The following is a 20,089-nucleotide window of genomic DNA, read 5'->3' on the forward strand; positions in this document are numbered from 1 at the left end:
TATCAGCACTTTTCATTTGAAGTGCCACAGGTATTTGTTTTACAAGTTATTATATATAACCTGACTCTGCTCCATCCAGGCAGTTCTCAAGATTCACACATCTGATGCATATGTGACATCTAACAGCATTTCATGCAGGATGACTTTCCACAGCATCATTTTCTTGGCATAAATTGGATCATAGGATCATAGGAGGTTACTAGGCTATTAGCCCTGAGACCCTTATAAGCCTAGCCAAGAGCTTAGCCCATGTTTAGACAAATCAGCACCCAATGCTCCTGTCCAGCAGGGACATGGGTGGAATCTCAGGGGTATATTTTCTGTTTCCCATCCAGTTATCCAGGTTGCGCTTAAAAAGGGGGTAAAGAGGTACTCTGCGTGATGTGGAGCGGGAGTCTATTCCATAGATGGGGAAGTCTCTGGGACACAAATCTGTCTCACCAACATGTCTTATTGATGTCACAGACCAGGTTGAGGCTGCGCGTGTGGGTTACTTGAATGGAGCTTGACTTGCGGATATGCAGTAGTCCCATCAAGGTGGGGTCCGTGATCCCCTTGTATGCCAGACAGAGGTCATGTCTGAGGAGTCTGTATGAAGCTGAGTAAAGGGATAGGGCTTTTAGCCTATCTGTGTATGGTAGATGTTTGAGGCCCTGGATTCTCCTGGTGAGGAACCTCTATGGTCCCTCCAGCTGCTGCATGTACTTTGGGAGGTACATGCTGAAAGGGGCGTTGTACTCAATAATGGGCCTTAAAAGGGAAGAATACAGGGATGTTATGACTTCCTTGTCCCTGGATGAGATACCCTTACTTATGAAATGGGCCATGTAGAAGGCTTTCCATACAACAGAAGTAACATAGTGGTCAAAGTCAGATTGCTATCAACCTGGGTGCCCAAATCCCTCATGACTGATTGCATGTTTTGGACAATGTTATTAATGTGATAATTTGTGGGGACATCACTGTCCCCAAAAGGGATGATGATGCATGTTTTAGTATTCAGCTTGATGTCATGTTTCTGGCACCAGTTATTTGTCTGAGTTAGTCCCTCTTAGAGGATGTCCACATCACTAGAGGAATTGATGACAGCAAAAAGCTTGCAGTCATCTGTAAACATGGTCAGCCATAGCCCAGTGGTTTTGGCCTGCACCTCAAAAAAGTATATACCAAGTAACAGAGGCCCCAAGATCGAACCCTGGGGTATGCCACTTGTTACAGGTCTACTGCTTGAGGTGGCTTCCCCTATTTTGACTATATGGGTTCTATCAGTGAGCCATTTTGCTACCCATTTGGTAATATATGGATTGATGCCTTGTTGAGAGAGTTTATCTGTTATGCCTGAGCAGGGCATACTGTCAAAGGCTTTGGCCAGGTCAAGGTAGGTGATGTGCACCGTCTTCCCTTCGTCCATGACTTTGGAGACTGTCTCAAAGAAGTCGACGAAATTTAGCAGACATGACCTCCCCTTGATGAAGTCAAACTGTGTGGGATCAAGTGTTTGGAGGTTGCCAATGTCCTTGTTAATGAGGTCCATGATAATCCATTCCATGGCCTTGCAGATCAGGCTAGTTAGGCTAATGGGTCTATAATTTCCCAAATTGGTGGATGCTCCACCTTTGTGTAAGGAGATAACAGTGGCTATCCTACACTCAGCTTGGACAAAGCCAGTACTCAGGCTTTGGTTGAATAGGGTGCCTAATGGTGCTGCAGGTTCCTGCCTACATTCATGTAGGATGGAGCCTGGGATGTTATTGGGTCCCATGGAGGTTGTATTTTTTGCCTTTGAGAGAGCAGTGATGACCTGTTCCCTAGATATAAGGGGAAGGTGGCAGGTACTGGAGATGTTATGATTTACTGATGGGGGAGAGAGGGTAAAGTTTTCACTGAATCTGTCAGCCAGCAAGTTTGCTATATCTACTGCATTTGTATATGTGGTGTCCTTGACCACCAATTCTGAACAGATCTGGGTGCTTCCTTTAAGGTTGAGGACATAATCTTAGACAGCAATGTCTTTCTTTTGTTATAGAGTTTACATTGACAGCTAAAGAGTTTGTTTCCTGCCAGGGTGAGACTTCCCAAAATAGAACAGTAACCTATTATGCCCTTGTACTCTGTCCCTTGTCAAGGTGATTCCCCCCACTGCAGGACAACCTGTCTTGCACTTCGGCTTCATCACCTTACCCATGGTCACCATCTGTTCCTGTGACTTCCATGCACCATGTGTGCACTATGCAGAATTGCCATATATTACAAGTCCTGCCTACTTCTGGAATGTCTACATGACTGCACAAACTCTCATCTAATGAATCCCTTTTCTTAAGTTGCTCTATGTAAAGCATTCTCCCACATGTTGATTACATTTTTTATAGAGCTAACACAGGTGTTATATCATGTTTATTATGACAGTAAAGTGAGTTAACACAGTTATCTCCGAATTGACTTAATGCATTGCATTATCACCCAATGTCAGCACTACCATGGTCATCCTTATCCATTCCCAGGCTAGGAGGTCATTTGCCCACTGCCGTCATGCTCTTTGACTGTAAACCTCATATAAGAGCCATCTGTCTGCATTGGTGACATTTTATTTATTTATTCTGCAAGATGGCAAAACCAAGGAATGATAATATGTAAATAAGAGGGAATGCCAGAAGTGCAGAGGGGCTTATTGACATAAAAATCTTTATTTTCATGTTTTATGTATTTACACAATTTTCTGTTCTCCTGAAATACATATGTTTAGAGCCTAAGTATACTTTAGATAATGGCTTTCATGTAGAAATGTATGAGGTGTTAAGATAACCTGTTTATGCCTGTCCATTCTTGGATGACGCTCCAGCTGTCTTGGCAGGGTAGAATTACGGTTATTCAGATGATGTTCTGTCCCAAGGTTTATTATTTATTAAAGCATCTACCCATGCCCTCAACATGTAAGTGACTCAGGAAATTAAATGCCTGATGATTCAACTTGGCTGGGATGTTAAGAGATGAAGGATACCAAACACTGCCCTCCTCCACCCATGAAACAATAGAGGAAAGGGTCTCTCAGATGTCTCTGTATTGTAGAAACCAGAACAATAATAATCCCACCTTATATTTATCAGATATAAAATGTAAAAGAAAATGCTGTCGTGAACACTGTCAGCAAGGCTTCCAGGTATCTTTGGAAAGGGCTAACTTACTGCTTTCATAACGGTAGAGTTAACAGTGTAAGGTCTGTATCCCTCTAAGGTCTGATTGTTGCTTAAGTGGTTGCTACTAGCACCACTGTGTCAAGCTGTCTCATGGGTCTGGTGCAGACTTGGGCTTCATGCCTTTGAGTATTGCCTAATATTACTTACATACATCTCATACATGCAATATCCTGACACTTACAGCTGTTTAAGGATGAAGTTAAACAATCACTTCCAAGCATAACTTAAGCTCTAATTCCATTCTCTTATTTGCTGACACTTTTAATGGTTATTAACCCTCACATGTAATTCCACAAAGTAGTTCACTTTATCTGTTGTTTTTTGTTTGGGGTTAAGTAAATCTCTAATTCTAAAGTTTAAACCTGTAGAGGCTCTTAACCAAGTGGGATGCAGAACACTACTAATAAATGTATACATCACTAAGGTGTCAATACTGATGGTTATTTATTTATTTATTTACATTTGTTTACCGGATAGTGTTCACTGGACAAAAAGTCCTTTCTCAGTGGAGACACAGGAAGAAAAGCTCCAATGAACATAGTTATACCATATAAATAGAAGCATAAAAACATTACATGTTTCAAGAGATGCAGTTATTACAAATAAAGCACCAGTGTGGCATGCATATCTAAACTAATGCTTGTACAGGTTACAAGAGCTGCAGTTTTTGCAAATAAGACAGTAAGAAAACATGGTGACTAGCATAAAACACAGGACAAAATAAAAATTAAAAGACAGTAAAAACATTGATATAACATTTAGCAATTTACAATATTTTTGTTAAATTGGGGTGCCTACTTCAAATGTTTGAGAGCTGTGGTCAGACTAGTAGATGAAAAAAGGGGGTATAGGTTAGTCTGGAGCAAAGCATGGTTAAGAGAGGAAAACTGTAATTGTAAAAGAATGGGACAGGTAGTTCTCACAGATGATGACTTTTAAGTCCACACTTTCTACAATAACTGCTCCATCATAGATTCAGAGACTATAATAGGTATGTGTCAGAAATAAACAACTAGGCAAAGTATCAAAACAAGCAATGTGTGGTATAGGAAAAGGTGTTATAAATGTTAGCATAAACATTGTTATACTATTTAATCAACTTCTTTTAATTCTCTCATGCTGTTTCTGGTACACAGATGATGTAATGTAGTAATACAGATTACATGAAGACCACATTGTGCAGATACAACATGCCCATAGAGTCCTTGTGAAGGAGAATGTACAGTTGTGGAGAAGATTTTTTTTCTAAGGGGTAACTTTTTTGTGCTTTGCAGGGTGCCTTGCTGCAGTGTGATTACCCCTGAGACCAACTTCTTCCAATCCATGGGCATTCTGCGATTATACATGGGTCTTACTCATTGTAAAGCACTGTACCATAGATAATTAGATCTCACTCCAGTGATGTTAATTTCTCACAGGAAGTGAGCAAGCCTAAAAAATCACCACTGCTGCATGCAGGAGTCTGGCTTGAGCAGGAGAAGGCCCTACCCTCTTATGTGCTGAGATCACCTTACGCATACTGGGGGACAATAAAGCATGGCCTTTGGAGCATCCTCACCTTGGGTTCTAGATCCATGTCACTTGTCATGACTGTCCACTTATTCAGCCCAGCTGCCTTTATAAGCCCTGGTCGGTGCCAGAACTATGTAGAGGTGACCTCCCCTTTCAGCACATCATCCCCATCTAACCTTCCTGCAAAGGGTGAATATGCAAAGCCTCATCATTCGTTCTCCTTTCCCACCACATCCAGCAAGCTTCTCGGCTGCTAATCAGGCTCAGATCACTTGGATCAGTCAGAGCTACATCCTTTTTTGCCAACAATATATTGCAGCGCTATGTACTGGGAAAAAAATATGAAGCTCAGGTAAGGAAACTATTGGCAATGTTGCTTATAGCAAATGTTTTAACATCCACAGGTTTCTACAGCAAACAGAACAGGCTCTAACATTTAGCTGTGTTTCTTTATCCTGACTTTTGAGATGAAATAGAACTGCATTACCTTTACTATGTTTTTGTATGAATAATTGCATGACTTTTTCCTAGAAGTGGTAAGATTTTTTTTTTTGGAAAAGTAGACAATAAAAGAAGATTCTTCTATTAAAGTGCTTCAACTTAAGATTTATGGGATACAGAGTCAGCCATGTTGAAAAATATTTAACTGTTATAGGTTCCTGACTCAGCAACAACATTTTTCTGGTCTGATATACACATATTTTTATAGAAATGTTAATAAGAGTTAGATACTTTCTCTATTTTAAACAGTAGTAATAAGAACGTATTCCCAGACTGTACATGTTTGACATCAGGACATACTATCTATCCTAAGGTAAGTGCTTTACTTGACTGAGGAGTAAAAAAGTTACTTACAAATAATAACAGCAGTTGCTGTTTTGGTGGAAAATAGCTCCAAGCTGAACACCAAGAAAATTAAAAGACTTGTTGCAGTTTGGGAACTTAATGTATATGTTGTTTTACACTGCCATAATACAAGAACACGTGAACTAGCTGAGACTTTATTCTAAAATATAGGACTAAGCAAACCCAAAATGGAAGAACTTGTAGAGAATGAGAAAGAACTGATTGTGTTTGTGGACCTAGTTGTTTGTTACAGGCTGTTTTCCGAGCTCATTGTCCAGGCCATCTTAGTTAGCAAAGACCATCCCCCACTTCAGTGAAAGTTTAGTGTTTATGGTCATTGTCTAGTTGGGTTACCAGGTCTACGGCTTGGAGAGAACACCTCATTGGTTCTTTTGAGCTTTTTTTAAAGTCGTTTCAGGTTTCAACTTTCTGTTACTTAAGAAGTTAACTTGAGTGTTTCAGCCATTACACACAGAGTTATCTGAGGAGGAGCACCTGATCTGTGATATATAGCAATAAGTAGTCTGTTTTTTGCTTGTTTTTAGTAGTTATTGCTTATTCTAGATATTTATAGCAACACCCTCCCTACCTATTGGCATCTTGTCTTTATACCTGCTGGCCTTGCAGTTGCCTGCCCCTACTCGAAATTTGTTCTTGGACACTCTTCCCAGTCTAGTGTCATTAGCTCAGTCTACCTAATACAGAGAGAACATCTGAGAAGGCTAACCAACTTAGTTTCTTTCCTTCTGTTCCTCCTTTTTCCTTTTCTTAAAAAAAATAAATAATTGCCTGAACCTCCTTGTGTTCTGACTGTGCTTCTCAAACATTTTGGAAATATAGAGTATATTTTAGTGCATTTATTAAAACTGTATTTGCCTTAATATTGCTACAACTCAAGTGCTCTAGGTTGCACTGCATCTGAATTGTTTTAGTGTTGTTTTAGCTGCTTTTCTGTATATAAAAAATATATATATATTTTCTAAGCTTGTTTCCTGCCTTTCCTATAAGTTGACTAGTCCAGATACAGTTTTTCTGTATCCAGGACTGTTTGTAAGCTTCTGAGCCCCCAAGCCTTTCTGTGTTGGAGGGAAGCCTTCTAGCTTAATTTTGTTTCTTAGAACTAGCCAGTTTTCTAGTTTCAGCACTCAAATCTGTTTCTTTGAGCTCAGCACTTGTTCAGAACTCATTGTAAGCACTAAATAAGCTACAAATTACTATAGCACTCAACTTTCCTCACTTGTCTAGAGGAAAACAGTTTTTAGTACTTAATAAATAAGCACCTATCCAGGCATGTCTAAGGGTCAGCTCCCGGTGTTTTCTCCTGTCTACCTGATGGATCTGGACCTCTTGGGGCAATACAGCAATTGCCTCATGTACACAGACAACCCTCTTCTCCTACCACCCAACACTACAACCTGTGAGAGATGCACTTGTATAACTAAACTGGAAGCAAAGCTCTCTTCACCCAAGAATGGACTAGACAGTCAAGAGGAGAAGGGAAACACTTGCACCACACCACACTCATCACATAGTCCCTCAAAACCTGCACCACCAAAACACACACATAGAAACACAAAACACACACATACGTTCACGGCGGCTTTCAAAAATAATCTACCCAAGCAACAGGGACCTCCAAAGCAGAAACGCAAGCAACCTCCACCCCCCAACACAACCCAAATGAGACATAGCCCACAAACTCAGTGTGCCACTCCACCACAGCCCATAAGGCATAACAACGTACCCAACACTCTAGTCATAGGTGACTCTATAGTCAGGCACACTGATGTTCCACTCACCAGGTTAAACAAGGAGAAAGTTACTGTCAGCTGCCTGTCAGGTGCCAGGATCCGCCACATAACGCATGCACTCAGGTCACTCCACAGCAAGTACAAATATGACTCTGTCATTGTCCATGTTGGTGTGAATGACCTGAGACGTACCTCCGGAGACTACATGAAAAGAGACATGGAGGAGCTTTCTGATCTTGTAACCCAGGCAGGTATGACCCTAGCCCTGAGTAGCATCCTGCCATCACCCACAATTATACCACATTACAAGGACAAAATGATTGACTTCAACGATTGGCTAAGCTTCTGGTGTCATTCTAAGGGGATCCAGTATCTGTCTGCCTGGGATGACATGATCGACAAACCACAATACTTTGCCAGAGATGGCCTGCAACTGTCGCCCTTGGGATTCTGGATACTGGCTAAGGCTCTCGCTACCCCTATAGTGCCTTTTTAGGCAAGATTCAAATGAGAAATTCACCACCATAACAGGTACAAGCAAGCAAAATCTGAGGGTAATGCTACTTAATGCTAGAAGTCTAAACCTCAAAAATGCACTCACTTCTTAAAATGGAGAACATTGACATCTGTGCAGTGACAGAGACCTGGTTCAAGGCTCCAAAGAGCACCCCTGCATTACCAGGCTATAATTCATACCACATCTTTCAGTCACCTAACCTGGACCGAAGCACTAAAGGCGGAGGAGTGCCCATATTCATTAAGGATATCCACACCTCCAGGCTAGCTGCTCAGCAAAATGCATCTGAGATTATCCAAGTGCAACTAACTCTGGGTAAGACTGCAATGCAAATTGTAGCAAATTGTAGCTTGCTACAGATCACCCACCATGCCCCAGGATTCCCACTCCTCATTTCTTGATACACTGGAAAATATTAGGGTACAACCTAACACCCTAATAATGGGTGATTTCAACTACCCCACCATTAACTGGGAAAACTACTTATGTCTCAACTCTTGTGCTCAGCGTTTTCTGGAATTCATAAATTCCAGTGGCTTGGATAAACTTATCCAAACCCCCACCAGGGGCAGCAATATCCTAGACCTGGTAATTACCAACATGGGCAACTGGTGTTCCACACCAGAGGTCAATTCCTCGTTGGTCAGATCCGACCACAAGCAAATCACCATAGACATCCACATCCCACCCCCCACCCCCCATTAGGGAAACCACCGTAAAAAATTTCTCCAAATCCAACTTCACGCTTCTTAAGACAGAACTGGCAAACTTCACCTCACCCATGTTGATGAACAATAGAGATACGACTGCTGAATCTTATACAATTGCACTTTATAAGCACTTACACGAGTTCATGGATTGTGCAATCCCTAACAGAACCAAGATGCTATCCTCCAAAAAAAGGAAGCCAATTTGGTGGACCCCTGCTATAAACAAACTCTACAACAGAAGAAAGAAACTGCTGCAACAAAGAGTAAAATCCCATGATTGGAGGAACTCCATGATCGGCCTCAGTAAGAAGCTGAGATCCCTCATAAAATCCTCCAAAGCTAGTTATGAAAACAAAATCGCCACTGATTTTAAAGACAACCACAAGGCATTCTATAGCTATGTCAAGAATCTCAATGGCAACACTCAGATCTGCTCTGAGTTACAGCACGATGGCACTAAATATACAGAACCAACTGATATTGCCAACATCCTGGCAGATAGGTTCATTGCTAACTTTACCCCTCTCTTATCCCCAAGAACACAGCATCCATGGGACCTGACAACAGCACAGGCTGCATTCTACATGAACTACAGAATGAACTGGCACCCCACCTAAGTACCATGTTCAATCATAGCCTCACCTCAGGCTTTGTGCCCACTAAATGGCGCATAGCAACAGTTATCCCACTCCACAAAGGGAGAGCTACCATGAACCCCAGGAACTATCGCCTCATTAGCCTGACGAGCCTGGTCTGCAAGGCTATGGAGCGTATCCTCATGGAACTTATAAACAATGACATTGGTAATCTCCAAACTCTGGACCCTACCCAGTTTGGGTTTGTAAAAGGCAGATCATGTCTTCTAAACCTGATAGACATCTTTGAAGCGGTCACCAAAGCCGTAGATGAGGGTAAGGTGGTATGCCCAGCCTATCTAGATCTTGCCAAGGCTTTCAACACAATTCCCCACTCTGGAATTATAGACAAACTCACTAAACTAGGTATAAATCCCTATGTCACAAGATGGGTCACCAACTGGTTCACTAATAGAACCCACACTGTGAAAGTAGCAGACTCTAAATCCAACTTCAGACCAGTGGCAAGTGGATTATCACAGGGTTCCGTCCTAGGTCCTCTCCTGTTTGGTATCTACTTCTCTGAAGTACAGGCTAACACAGAAGGTCTTTGGCTAACAAAGTTCGCAGATGACTGCAAACTAGGAGCCATAATCAAAACTCCTAATGATGTGCACATCCTACAAAAGGGCCTCACTGAGACAGAAGCCTGGTGTCAAAGTTATGGCCTCAAGCTCAATGCCAAAAAGTGCATTGTCATCCCTTTTGGTAAAAACTCTGTACCCATGAACTACCACATAGTCGGTAGTCTACTTAACACCAAAAGTGTGATAAGAGACCTTGGGACACAGGTGGACAGTAGTCGCTCCTTTGATAATCACAGCACCACAGTGGTCAGGAAATCCTTCTACATGGCACACCTCATCACAATAGGTTTCTCATCCAGGAAAAAAGAGGTCATTGTTCCCCTCTACTCATCACTCATTAGACCCATTATAGAGTACAACATCCCTTTTGGTATGTATCTCACAAGACATCTACAACAACTGGAAAGGCCAAAGAAATACCTCACAAAGAGGATTACCGGCCTCAAACAGATGCCCTACGCAGACCGTCTCTAAAAACTCCAGCTTTACTCTGTCGCATATCACCTACTCAGAGGCAATCTCTGCCTAACATACAAAGCTATGTCAAACCCAGAGCTGTTGGACATGCTCCACGTAAAGAAATCCCAATCCCTCCGAGCTACACGCTCTAGGGACCTAAACCTTGTCACCAAAATAAGCAGAACATGCTGGAGGGATAGATTCCTGTCCCAGAGACGTCCCATACTCTGGAACAAACTACATATCTATATCAAACAAAGCTCTTCGTTAGCACTCTTCAAGAAAAATCTTGATGATTGGATGGGAGATAGAAAATTCCCCCTGGGGATCACTTCTGTGGCTCTGCTTGACAGGGGCACAGGAAAATAATGTTCTTGGGTGGCAAAAGCCAGGGTACCATTTGGCTAGGCTTATATAGGCCCTAGGGCCAATAGCCTAGTACCTACCATGAACCCATGAACCTATATAGACTTTTCTGTATATGTAGACTAACTACTTATTCTACTGTATTACTGCCTCTTAAATTGTTTTTCAGTTGTGCACTTGCCTTGCTTCATTTAAAAAAGTTTTAAATTGCTAATTTTGTAGAGTTTTAATTGCATTTACTGTTTAGGGCTACACACTCAAGTGCTTTAACCTTTTCTGTGTTTATTTACTGTATTACTGCATTGTTTAGCTTGCTTTAACCAAAAAAAAAAAACAAAAATACTATCTTGTTTGCTCGTTCCCCGCCTTGCCTGGCTAGTATCCCAGGCTTTGCTGGTTTCAGGACTTTATTTTCTCTGTTCAGCACTATCCAGACCTTGCTGTGGTAGAGGGAAGTCCTACTGCTTACCAGTGGGAGTGGTGAGCATTGTACTGCCTATCTAACACTAGAGGAGTGGTTTCCAGCTCTGAAATTTTAATTTTATTAGCCATTTTGGGCTGATTTCTATCCCTTTCAACTTTCTGGCTTAAAAACACGTGTTTGTGCATTTTTCACATTGTGCAGCACCATGGGGCTACGGTTAAACTATTTCAGGTCCCAGAAAGTCTGCTCTTCAAATTTTCCCTTAGAACTAGCTGGTTTCTCAGTAGTAGCACTAAAATCTGAACCCCTGTGACTAGCACTTGCTCTAGAACCTGCAGGAAAGCGCTAGGAAGCCTTAAACTGATACAAGCACTCAACTCTCATTGTTAATAATGAGAAATTAATCGTAGGCACTAAACAGCCTATAATTGCAAAGTACCTTGCAAAGATAAGGGAAAACAGCTCTTGTACTCTACAAAAAAGCACCTAAACAGGCATGTCCAAGGATCAGCTTCCGGTGATTTCTCCTGTCCACCTGGTGAATCTGGGCATACTGGGGCAATGCAGCAACTGTCTCATGTACACAGACAACCCTCTCCTCCTACATTTAACACTACAACCTGCGAGAGATGCACCTACATAGCCAAACTGGAAGCAAAGCTCTCTCCAACCAATATTGTGCTAGACAGTCAAGAGGAGAAGGTTAACACCTGCACTACACCTCAAGCAACACATAGCCCTTCAAAACCCACACCATCAACACCCACACATAGCAACACTAAACCCACATATGTGGAGGCCCTTAACATCAACCTGCCCAAGCAACAAGGACCTCCAAAGCTAAAACGCAAACACCAGTCACAACCAAAGTGACACATAGCTCCAAGTGTGCCACCCAACAACAGCCCCTAAGGCAAGACAATGTACCCAACACTTTAGTCATAGGTGACTCAATAGTCAGGCACACTGATGTCCCACTCACCAGGCTGAACAAGGAGAAAATTACAGTCAGCTGCCTGTCGGGTGACAGAATCTGCCATATAACCCATGCAGTCAAGTCACTCCACAACAAGTACAAATATGACTCTGTCACTGTTCATGTTGGAGTGAATGACTTGAGATATACCTCCCTGGACTACATGAAAAGAGACATGGAAGAGCTCTCAGATCATGTGGCCCAGGCAGGTATGACCCTAGCCCTGAATAGCATCCTGGCTTCGCCCAGAATGATACCACAGTATAAGGACAAAATGATTGACCAACAACTGGCTAAGCTTCTGGTGTCATTCAAAGGGGATTCAGTATCTGTCTGCCTGGGACGACATGATCGACAAACCATGATGCTTTGCCAGAGATGGTCTGCACTTGTCACCCCTGGGATTCCGGTTACTAGCTAAAGCTCATGCCACCCCTATAGTGCCTTTTTTAAGCAAGGTTCAAAGGGCAAAACCACCACCATAACAGATACATGCATGCAAATCTGAAGGTAATGCTACTCAATGCTAGAAGTCTAAACCTGAAAATGCACTCTCTCGAGGCACTCCTAAAAATGGAGAACATCGATAGCTGTGCAGTAACTGAGACCTGGCTCAAGGCTCCAGAGAGCACCCCTGCAGTACCAGGCTACAACTCATACCACACTTTTCGGCCACCAAACCAAGACCAAAACACTAAAGATGGAGGAGTGTCCATATTCACCAAGGATATTCACACCACCAGGCTAGTTGCCCAACACAATGCATCTGAAATTCTCCAGGTTCAACTAACACTAGGTAAGACTGCAATCCAAATTGTAGCTTGCTACAGATCCCCCACCATGTCCCAAGATTCTCACTACATCTTTCTAAATATACTGGAAAATATTAAGATACAACCAAACACCCTAATACTGGGTGATTTCAACTACCCTGCCATTAACCGGGAAAACTACTCAGGCACCAACACCTTTTCCCAGTGGTTCTTGGAATTCATACATTCCAACACCCTGCATCAACTAATCCATTGTCCCACCAGGGGTTCCAGTATCCTAGACTTGGTCATTACCAACATGGGAGATAGATGCTCCACACCAGTGGTCACCCCCTCATTGGTCAGGTCTGACCATAAGCTAATTACCCTTGACATCCACATCCCACCCCTAGCCCCAGCCCCAGTAAGGAAGCCTCCGTAAAAAACTTCTCCAGAGCCAACTTCATGCTACTCAAGTCAGAAGTGACAAACTTTATGACACCCAGGCAGATGGGAGCTGAAAGTTCAACTGCTGAATCCTACACTAAGGCACTGTACAAGCACATCCACTCATGCATGGATCGTGCCATCCCAAATAGAACCAAGATGCTCTCCTCCAAAAAAGGAAGCCTATCTGGTGGTCCCATTCCATAAACAAACTATACAACAGAAGGAAGAAACTGTTGCAGAAAAGAGGAAAATCCCAGGATGCAAAAAACTCCCTTACCAGCCTCAGTAAGAAGCTGAGATCCCTCATAAAATCCTCCAAAGCTAATTACAAAAATAAAATTGCCAAAGATTCCAAAGGCAACCATAAGGCATTCTATAGTTATGTCAAGAATCTAAATGGCAATGCTCAGATCTGCTCTGAGCTACAACAGAATGGCATTAAATAAACTAATCCCAAGGATATTCCCAATATCCTGGCAGATCGATTTAGTGCCAACTTCACCCCCCTTTCACCCCCTAAAGGGCCCATCTCAATACCAAAAGATTGCCAAATTCCGATAATCACAGCCACACAGGTAGAAACCGCACTCTCCAAAGCTAAGAATACAGCATCCATGGGACTAGATGACATCCCGGGCTGTGTACTACATGAGCTACAAAATGGAACCTCACCTGAGTGTCATGTTTAATCATAGCCTCACCTCAGGCTTCATGCCCACTGAGTGGCACACAGCTACAGTTATCCCACTCCAGAAGGGGGGATCCACCTTGGATCCCGGGAACTACAGTCCCATCAGTCTGATGAGTCTGATCTGCAAGGGCATGGAACACATTATCATGGAACTTATAAACAAAGACATTGGCAACCTTCAAACACTGGACCCCACCCAGTTTGGGTTCGTGAAGGGCCGATCTTGTCTCCTGAACCCGACTGATTTCTTCAAATCAGTCTCCACAGCTGTGGACAAGGGTAAGGCGGTCCACACAGCCTATCTGGACCGTGCCAAGGCCTTTGACACCATCCCCCACTCTGGAATCATTGATAAACTTACTAAGTTGGGCATAAATCCCTACGTCACTTGATGAGTTGCCAACTGGTTTACTGACAGAACCCAGACTGTAAAAGTAGCCGATTCCAAATTCAGCTCCAGACAAGTGACAAGTGGAGTACCTCAGGGTTCAGTCTTGGGGCCGCTCTTGTTTGCCATCTACTTCTCTGAAGTACAGGCCAACACTAAGGGACTGTGGCTAATAAAGTTTGCAGATGACTGCAAACTGGGAGCCATTACTGAATCCCCAAATGATGTGGATATTCTGCAAAAGGGCCTTACAGAAACTTTGTGCCAGAGCCATGGGCTCAAGCTTAATGCCAAGAAATATATAGTTAACCCCTTTGGGAAAAAACATGTACCCATGAATTACCGTATAGGTGGCAGTACACTAAACACCGAAAGTGTGATAAGAGACATAGGGACACAGGTGGACAGTGGTTTTACCTTTGACAACCACATCACCACAACAGTCAGGAAATCCTTCCATGTGGCACACCTCATCACTAAAGGCTTTTCATCCAGAAAAAAGGAGGTCATTGTCCCACAGTACTCATCCCTCATTAGATCCATTATACAGTACAACGCCCCATTAGGTATGTACCTCACAAGACATCTGCAACACCTGCAAAGGCCACAGAAATACCTCACTAAAAGAATCACAGACCTAAATCAAATGCCCTATGCTGATCATCTAAAAAAAACTCCAGCTATACTCTGTGGCATATCGTCTACTCAGAGGTGATCTCTGCTTAACATACACGGCCATGTCAAACCCTGAGCTGTTGGACATGCTCCACTTAAAGAAATTCCAATCCCTCAGAGCCACATGCTTCAGGGATCTAAACCTTGTGATCACAATGAACAAAACATACTGGAGGGATAGGTTCCTGAACCAGAGACTCCCCATACTCTGGAATAGACTGCCCATACATGTCAAGGAGAGCACCTCCTTGGCCCTCTTCAAAAGGAACCTTGACGATTGGATGGGAGATAGAAAATTCAACCCGGGGATCACTTCAGGTGCCCTGCTAGACAGGGGTCCAGGAAGTAAATATTGTGGGAAGAAATATCCAGGGAATTGTTATGGCTAGGCTTGTATAGGCCCTAGTACCAACCTATGAACCTATGAACCTATAATCATAATTAAATTCCATTAAATGTATTTACTCTATGTGAGTGAAAGAAGATGGTGTTTACAATAAGAGTAGAAATAAAAACTGTTACAATGTCTCAATACTGCATTTCTTTAAGGATATACTACAAATGAGTGTGAATAGCAGATAATGAATACACCATGATGGCAACAGCAACTTAATGAATAATCCATGTCAGCAACTAAACATCGTGAAACATGTAGGAAAGTGAGATATGAATACATTATGTGTGTGTGTGTGTGTGTGTGTGTGTGTGTGTGTGTGTGTGTGTGTGTGTGTGTGTGTGTGTGTGTGTGTATTTGCCTTCAGTTGGTCAACAAACATGAATGTCAACATCCTCAAGTTGAACACTCTACGCCAAAAATAAATATGATAGCTTTCCAGTGACTTTAAAACATCATTGTCAACCCCACACACCTATCCTCTGTTAAGGAGAGTCAATGAAGTGATCCCAGGGGTGTATTTTCTGTTACCCATCCACTTGTCAAGGTTTTTCTTGAAGAGTGTTAGTGAGGGGCTCTGCCTAATGTAGTTTGGAATTTTGTTCCAAAGCATGGGGAGTCTCTGTGACAGGAATCTATCTCGCCAGCATGTTCTATTTATTGTTGTGGGGAGGTTTAGCTCACTAGAGCATGTGACTCACAGTGGCTTGGATTTCTTTAGGAGGAACATGTTCATCAATTCTAAATTGGACATGGCTTTGTACGTCAGGCAGAGATCACCTCTGAGTAAGCGATATGCCACTGAGTACAGGCTGAGTTTTTTCAGTCGACTGCATAGGACATATTTTTGAGGCCAGTAATCCTCTTGGTGAGGTACTTTTGTGGTCTCTCCAGCTGTTGGAAGTATCTTGTGAGGTACATCCCGAATAGAGCATTGTACTCTATGATGGGTCTGATGAGTGACGAGTAGAGGGGCACTATAACCTCTTTATTTCTAGATGCGAACCCTTTAGTAATTAGATGTGCCACATAGAAGGATTTCCTAACTACTTTGGCAATATGATTGTCAAAGGAGAGATTACTATCTACCTGGGTCCTGAATCTCTTATTACCTCTTCTGTATTAAGGGGGCTGCCACCTATGTGGCAATTTGTGGGTGTTTTGTTTTTCTCAAATGGATGACTATGCCTTTTTTGGCATTTAGCTTGAGGCCATGACTTTGACACCAGGTGTCCATCTAATTAAGGCCCTTTTGGGGGATGTCCGTGTCACCCGGAGAGTCAGTTATGGCTCCCAGTTTGCAGTCATCGATGAACTTGGTTAGCCATAGTCCTCCTGTGTTTGCCTGTACTTCTGATAAGTATATGCCGAACAGTAGAGTTCCCAGGACCGAGCCTTGTGGGACACCACTTGTGACTGATATAGAGTCCGACCTGGAGCCCGCTATTCTTACCGTGAGTGTTCTGTCTGTAAGCCAGTTGGCAACCCATCTCGTGACATAGGGGTTTATGCTCAGGCTGTTGAGTTTTTCTGTAATACCAGAGTGGGCAATGGTGTCAAAAGCCTTGGAAAGGTCAAGGTAGGCTGTGTGAACAACCTTTCCCTCGTCTATGGCCTTGGTGACTGTCTCAAAGAAGTCAACTAGGTTTAGTAGGCATGATATGCCCTTAACAAAGCTGAACTGGGTCGGGTCAAGTATTTGGAGGTCCCCAATGTCTTTGTTAATGAGTTCCATGATGATGCGCTCCATAGCCTTGCAGACCAGGCTAGTTAGGCTTATGGGGTGATAGTTACCAGGGTCAGTTGTGGCCCTGCCTTTGTGGAGTGGAATAACCACTGCTGTACACCATTCTATGGGCACGTAGCCTGTGGAGAGGCTGAGGTTGAACAACATGATTTGGTGCAGGGGTTAGTTCATTCTGTAGTTCGTGCAAGACGCAGCCTGGGACACCATCTGGCCCCATTGACGCTGTGTTTTTGGCTTTTGAAAGGGCTATTTTCACCTGTGCATCTGTGATTTCCAGGACACTACACTTTTCCAGTATTGTTGTGGGCCTTTTTGGGGGTGAGAGGAGGGTGAAGTTTGCACTGAATCTATCTGCCAGGATGTTGGCAATATCAGTAGGTTCAGTATATTTTATGCTATTTTGCACTAGTTCAGTGTATATCTGCAAGTTGCCACTTAGATTCTTAACATAGCTAAAGAAGACTTTGTGGTTATCTTTTGAATCCTTGGCTATTCTTCTTTCAAAGTTAGCCTTGGATGATTTTATGAGGGACCTTAGTTTCTTAGTGATACTGATCAGGTATGTCTTTCCTTCTTGGAATTTGCTTTTTTTTAACTAGTTTCCTCCTTCTATTGTATAGTCTGTTTATGGCAGGGGTCCACCAGACTGGTTTCCTTCTCTTAGAGGAGTGAGTCTTGGTTTTGCTAGGGCTGGCACGATCCATACATCCTTGTAGGTGCTCATAGAGTGCATTTGTAAAGGTTTCTGCATCTTGGGTAGCATTATCCTTTAGTGTGGGGGCTATGAAACTTACCGCCTCTGTCTTAAGTAAGGTGAAGTTTGCTTTAGAAAAGTTTTTGACTGTGGTTTCCTTAGTTGTTGGTGGTGGTGGGGTGTGGACATCCAGAATAATTAGTTTATGGTCTGATCTAACCAGTGACGAGTTGACCTCCGGTGTGGAACATCTGTCGCCCATGTTTGTGATGACCAGGTCCAATATGTTTTCACCTCTGGTAGGGGAGTTTACAGCTGATCCAGGGCATTTGAGTTGATAAATTCCAGGAAGCGCTGGGCCTGGGAGTTTGTACTCGAGTAGTTTTCCCAGTTAATGGTAAGGTAATTGAAATCGCCCAGTATCAGGGTGTTCGGTAGGACCTTCATGTTTTCTAGTGTCTCCAGAAAGGTGGAGTGGTGGTCCTGGGTCATGGAGGGTGATCTGTATAGCAGGCCACAATTTGCATTGCAGATTTGCCCGATGTTAGTTGCACACAGATGATCTCAGAGGTATCATGCTGCGCCACTAACCTGGAGGTGTAGGTATCCTTGATGAATATGGATACACCCCCTCCGTTTGTGTTTCAGTCCGTGTTCTGTGGCCGAAACATGTGGTACGAGTTGTAGCCCAGTAGTGCTGGGGTGCTCTCTGGAGCCTGAACCAGGTTTCAGTTACTGCACAGATGTCAATGTTCTCCATACTGAGGAGTGCTTCGAGCACGTGCATTTTGAGATTTAAACTCCTGGCATTGAGTAGCATAACCCTCAGGTTTTTATTAATTGCGCTGTTTACAGACATGGGTTTGACTTTTGAGCCTTGCCTAAAAAAGGCACTATTGGGGCAGCAAGAGCGTAGGCCAGTATTCAAAAGCCTAGGGGTGACAGGTGCAAGCTGTCTCTTGCGAAGCAATGCGGCTTGTCGAGCATGTCGTCCCAGGCTAACAGACACTGGATCTCCTTTTAATGACACCAGAAGCTTAACCAATTGTTGAAACTGATCATTTTTTTCTTTATACTGAGGAATCATTCTTGGTGACGGCAGGACGCTACTCAGGGTCAGGGTCATACCAGCCTGGGCTACATGATCAGAGAGCTCTTCCATGTCTCTTTTCATGTAGTCCAGGGAGGTACGTCTCCAGTCATTCACACCAACATGAACAATGACAGAGTCATATTTGTACTTGTTCTGGAGTGACCTGAGTGCTTGTGTTATGTGGTGGATTCTGGATCCTGACAGGCAGCTAACAGTAACTTTCTGCTTGTCCAGCCTAGTGAGTGGGACATCAGTGTGCCTGACTATAGAGTCACCTATTACTAGTGTGTTAGGTATGTTATTTTGCCTTAAGGGCTGTGATTGTGCGGCACACTGATTTTTGTGTTTTATGTGTTGTCTGGTTTGTGATGGGAGGTGCAGGTTGTTTGGGTGTCTGCTTTGGAGGTCTCTGATGCTTTTGCAGGCTTTTATTTGGAGCCTCCAAGTATGATTTTGTGTATTTATATGTATTTTTTGGCAGTGCTGGTTTAGTAGGTCTCTGTGTGGCTGGAGGTGTGGTGCAAGTGTTAACCTTCTCCTCTTGACTGTCTGTTCCAGTCTTGGATGGAGACAGCTTAGCCTCAAGTTTGGCTGTATAACTGCATCTCTCGCATATATTAGTGTTTTGTGGTAGGAGGACAGGGATGTCTGTGTACGAGGCAGTTGTAACATTGCCTCAGGATACCCAGATTCACCAGCTGAACTGGAGAGTACACCTGAAATTGCCCTTTGGTCATGCCTGAATAATAGGGTGAGCTGCTTAGTCACTTGGTTGGAAAGGGGTGAATAAAGAGCCTTGCCCTGCTGGGCAATCAAGTGTCAGGGTATATTAGTGCTTGCTATTAGGTCTGAGCAAGTGCTGGGCTGTAGGATGCTTTTTGAGTGCTTAGGTTGAGAGTTAGACTAGTTTCAAGGGAAAAACTGAAGAGGAGACTTTGTGGAGGTGGGAATAACCCTAGCTAACCGGCACTGCCCGGCGCACAAAACCGTGCAAACACGTTTTTTATAGCAGGAAAATGAAAGGGATAGAAATTAGCCCAAAATGGCCAATTAACTATTAACTTCTGGACTGGAACCACTCCTCCAGGGACAGATAGGCTGCTCAAAGTTCCCCTTTCTCACAGGTGAACAGAGAAACTTCCTTCTATCCAAGTAAGGTATGGACAACTCAGAAACTTGTAACACAGCCCTGAATTTAGCACTAGCCTGAAAACTGGACTATACTAGC

The sequence above is a fragment of the Protopterus annectens genome, chromosome 5.part0 (assembly GCF_019279795.1).
Source record: "Protopterus annectens isolate FY-2018-M chromosome 5.part0, PAN1.0, whole genome shotgun sequence".
Classification (NCBI taxonomy): Eukaryota; Metazoa; Chordata; order Ceratodontiformes; family Protopteridae; genus Protopterus; species Protopterus annectens.